Source organism: Penaeus vannamei, chromosome 6 (assembly GCF_042767895.1).
Source record: "Penaeus vannamei isolate JL-2024 chromosome 6, ASM4276789v1, whole genome shotgun sequence".
NCBI classification, from domain to species: domain Eukaryota; kingdom Metazoa; phylum Arthropoda; class Malacostraca; order Decapoda; family Penaeidae; genus Penaeus; species Penaeus vannamei.
The window spans coordinates 47159483-47164482 of NC_091554.1; the positions used below are offsets into that span (position 1 = coordinate 47159483).

The window sequence follows — 5000 nt, forward strand, 5'->3', positions numbered from 1 at the left end:
GAGAGAAGCAAAAGTCGAATTAACAGAGGAGAAACAGAGAATAGGAAGAACAAGAAAAAAAATGAAAAAGGAAAGAAGAAAAACCTAAAAGCACAAGAAAAATCAGAAGTTTGAGAATAAGAAAACGAATAATAACAACATGAAGAAACAAAACACCGAAAAGAAAAGAAAAAGAAGAACAGAAGAACGAGAAAAGAACAAAAATAGAGAACCCCGTTAACCTACCTTGCAAGTCAACATCTGTCAACGAAGACCCCACTTGAAGCAGCCGCTGAGACCTGTCACAAAAATACAATGCAAGCTTAAAATTCCAATCGTTATACGTTTTTAAATTCTATTCGTTATAAATCATAAATTCCAATCTTTATAAATCTTAAAATTCCAATCTTTATAAATCTTAAAATTCCAATCTTTATAAATCCTAATATTCCAATCGTTATTTAATCTTAAAATTCCAATCGTTGTAAATCCTAATATTCCAATCGTTATAAATCTTAAAATTCCAATCGTTATAAATCCTAAAATTCTAATCTTTATAAATCTTAAAATTCTAATCTTTATAAATCTTAAAATTCCAATCGTTGTAAATGTTAAAATTCCAGTCATTATACACTTTATAATTCTAATCGTTACAATTCGTAAAAGTTACCATCGGCATGCGTTTTAAAATTCCATTCGTTATAAATCTTTGAACTTCAATCGCAAAAATTCGTAAAAAAATCCAATCGTTATACATTTTAAAATTCCAGTCGTCATAATTCGTAAAAAAAATCAATCTTTATACATTTTCAAATTACGTTCGTTATCAATCTTAAAATTCCAGTCGTTATAATTCGTAAAAAAAACAAAAAGAAAAAAAAAAATCCAATCGTTATACATTTTAAAATTCCATTCGTTATCAATCTTAAAATTCCAATCGCCGTCAATCTTCAAACTCCAATCGTTATCAATCTTCAAAATCCATTCGTCATAAATAATGAAATTCCAATCATAATTTAAAAAAAACTTTGTGGTCGATCATTTTGGTCTTTTCAGTTTTCAAAAAGGATGGAAAACGACGATTTTAACGGTCATCTTTCCATAGAACAATCATCAAAACAGACGCCATGACGACACCTCCTCGAGTTGCTACTGATCTAGCCTTCCCCACCCGCCGTCACCCGCGTAAGTTTGTTTACATCGCTTACGCTCCGACACAACGGATTCGAAACCCGTTCTTTCTTCATTACTGTATGTACCTTTGTTTCCGTCTCTGATTTCTTATTCAACCGGCATTTCTCTTTTTCGAATTCGGCTATTTTTATTTGCGTAAATTTATCTCTCCGTTCTATATCCATCTTTTTATTTCTTTTGTGTTTTCTGTTCGCCGTCAATCCCGCATTTCTTTACATCGCTTACACATCGGATCCCTTTCTTGTTATATTTCTACAACTACTTTTGTTTCCTTCCGCCTTCTCTCTTCTTTATCTGCATTTCTCTCTTTTTAAAACTCTTCTGTTTATATCTGTCCCTCCGCTCTATCTATCTCTATCTATCTATCTATCTATTTGTTTAGAAATCCATTCCTTCTGTATTTCTATGAGCGTCGTTTCCGTCTCCGCCTTTTCTCTAGTTTATCTGCCTTTCTCCTTTTTAAACACTTCAGCTTATATCTATTTCTCCGTTTTATCTCCACTCCATCTATCTTCCTGTCGTTGTGTATTTGTTCCTTCTGTATTTCTGTAAGTGTCTTCGTTTCCATCTCCGTCTTTTTCTCTACTTTATCTGCCTTTCTCCTTTTTAAACTATTCTGCATATATCTATTCCTCCGTTCTATCTCCACCCCCATCTCTCTTCCCGTTCACCGTCTCACTGCCACGTGGGTGCATAGGCCTACTCACTACACAGGCCTACTCATAAACTCCTATTCAGACAGATACTCATATACTCACATACACTCATGCAAATATCACAGCTAGACCAAAAGCCTCAAAGATTTACGATCAAGAACTCAGAATTTTAAGACCTTTTAGTTGGCAGTTATTAAAAAAAGAAAAAAATAGACCCACTCACCTCAAAAAAAGTAATAAAAATAAAATAAAAAGTAATCAAAATAAAAAGCAACAAAATAAAAAGTAACAAAAATAAAAAAATAACAAAATAAAAAGTAATAAAAATGATACCAATAAAACCCCACAGCTGACAGGTCGGGTTGGCTGCCAAAACGTCTGTGAAAGAGAGAAGGAAAAAGAGGCGGAACAAAGAGAGATAGAGGGGAGGAAAGAAAAAAAAAATGAAAGAAAGGAGGAGGAAACGCGAGAGACAAGAGAAGAGAGAGAAAAAGAATAAAAGGCCAACCAGGAAAAAATAGAAAAGGGGAGGAAGCACCAATTAAGAAAATGGAAAAGGGAGAAAGGAGGGAGGGAGAGAGGGAGAGAGGGAGAGAGGGAGAGAGGGAGAGAGAGAGAGAGAGAGAGAGAGAGAGAGAGAGAGAGAGAGAGAGAATCAGACAGACAGACAGACAGACAGACAGACATACAGAGACACAGAGAGAGAGAGAGAGAGAGAATCAGACAGACAGACAGACAGACAGACAGAGACACAGACAGAGAATGAGTGAGTTTACACGTATATATGTACAGTTCTGTATGCGTGTACACACATGTCCGTGAGCGTACGTACAGATTCGTGTGCGTGTGTGCATGTCAGGGGAGGATGGACCCTCATTACAGAAGCTCCCTGAAAAAAAAAATAATAATAACAAAAAAATAAAAATAAAACCCAGGTGAAGAAGTACGCATCCACGCTCATCACTTCAGACGGGGAGAACAGGCTCAAAAAAAAAAAAAAAAAAAAAAAAAAAAAAAAACAAAAAAAAAAAAAAAAACATAAAGAAAGAACGAGACGGACTGGTAGGGAAGGGAAGAGAAGGGAGGGAAGGAGAGAGGGAAGGAAGGGGATAGGAGGGAAGGGAAGGAAGGAGGGAGGAAGGGGAGGAAGAGCAGGGAGGGGAGGGAAGGAAGGAGGAAGGGAGAGAGGAAGAGATGTAAGGAGGGAGGAGAGAGAGAGAGAGAGAGGGAGGGAGAGAGAGAGGGAGATGGGAGGGAGAAGGGAGGAGAGAGAAAAGGAGAGAGCATGGAGGGGAGGGAGGAAGGGAGGGAGGTAGAGAGAGAGAGAGAGAGAGAGAGAGAGAGAGAGAGAGAGAGAGAGAGAGAGAGAGAGAGAGAGAGAGAGAGAGAGAGAGAGAGAGAGAGAGAGAGAGAGAGAGAGAGAGAGAGAGAGAGAGAGAGAGAGAGAGAGAGAGAGAGAGAGAGAGAGAGAGAGAGAGAGAGAGAGAGAGAGAGAGAGAGAGAGAGAGAGAGAGAGAGAGAGAGAGAGAGAGAGAGAGCATCGTACCCCTGGCAACCATATACACAGACCACAAAACACCATCCCCCAAAAAACAAAGACACGTGACCGAATTTCGTATAGACTGACACCCCCAAAAGAAGAAGAAGAAGAAAAAAAAAAACACGAAAAAAAGAAAGAAAAAACTTGATTCATTCACCTTCCACATCACCAACATTCCCTCCCCCTTTATCAACCCTCTCCCCCCAACCCCTTTTAAACCCTCTGCTCCCCTTTCTCCCCCCCCCCCCCGACCTCCACCAGCTCCCCCCTAGCCTACTTCGTTCTCTTGGACGTTCTTGAATAAGGAGTTAAGGCCCCTTCCGCATGTCGCTGTTTTTCTTTTTCTTCTCTCTTTTCTTCTTCTTTTTCCTTTTCTTCTTCTTTTTCTTTTCCTTCTTCTCCTTTTTCTTTTCCTTCTCCCTTTCCTTTTTCTTCTTTCTTTCTTTTCTTGTTTCTTTTCTATTTTTTTTTCTTTTCCTCGTAAAAAAAGAAAAATCCATCTATTTTCTTTATTTTCATTTTGGTGCGATATTTCTATATTTTTTTCTATCTAAATTTTCTTACATTATCTATATTTCTTAAAATGGAGGATAGGCCTACAACTCCGCAAAAATAGGCCTATTTAAACAAAGCCTTCGCAAAAACCACAGGGGCCGAAACAAACGCAGAAACAAAGACACAAACCAAAACAAAGACAGACAAAAGAAAACAGATTAGTGACACACATAAACAAAAAAATCAAACAAACGCATTAAAAAAACATAAAACACAGACAGTAAAAACACAAATAAAAAATAATAATAATAAAACACAAGACGAGAAATTACAAAAATAAAGAAAAAAAACATAAACAAGACAGAACAAAAACAAACAAACAAGCACACATCCACCATCAAACCACACGCAGACAGACAGACAAAACAGACCCCCCCCCCTCGTCCATCACGTACATTAAACGGACAATAAGGAATCCCGTTTTCTATGACAGGCCAAGCCATGGCACTGGCACCTGTCCCTTGAGCGGAAGCCAAGAGGGCGGGCACGCTTTGTTCTTCATTATTTCTTTATTTCTCCTCTTTCTTCTTTTTCTTTTTGCTTCTTTCTTCTTTATCTTCTGGTTTCATCTTCTTTTTTTCTCATTCTTTCGTCTTCGTCTTCTACTTTTTCTTCTGCTTTCGTCGTCTTCTTCCTTTTCTCTTTCTTTCTTCTTCTATTTCTCTCTTTCTACTGCTTCTTTCCTTCTTCATCTTCCTTTCTTTCTTCCACTACTTTTCTTCTTCCTCTTCCTCTTTCTTTCTTTCTTCTACTTCTCTCCTTCCACTACTTTTCTTCTTCATCTCCTTCCTCTTCCTTATTTTCTTCTTCCAACTTCTTTCCTCCTTTCTCTTCCTCCCTACTCCCCATCTTCATCAATGCTTCCTCTATATCCTCCTTTCTTAGGGCACTTTTCAAGGTCGCATTCCTTAGTCTGACGCGGTACGACATTCCACTTTCTCTCTCTCTCTCTCTCTCTCTCTCTCTCTCTCTCTCTCTCTCTCTCTCTCTCTCTCTCTCTCTCTCTCTCTCTCTCTCTCTCTCTCTCTCTCTCTCTCTCTCTCTCTCTCTCTCTCTCTCTCTCTCTCTCTTTCTCT

General features: G+C 38.2%; 1 protein-coding gene across 5 annotated transcripts in view; it reads right to left on the minus strand.

Moving 5' to 3' along the window:
• LOC113814236 (cytosolic carboxypeptidase 1) overlaps positions 1–5000 on the minus strand; it is a 190265-nt gene that overhangs the window by 167148 nt on the left and 18117 nt on the right. For 4 of the 5 annotated variants that reach the window (XR_011398637.1, XM_070123160.1, XM_070123165.1 and 1 more), the window contains exon 2: positions 226–278. The exons of the other annotated variant lie outside the window; for it this stretch is intronic. The gene's annotated coding sequence lies outside the window, so the exon portion shown is untranslated. The remainder of the gene's footprint in view (positions 1–225; positions 279–5000) is intronic. 5 annotated transcript variants of the gene reach the window in all.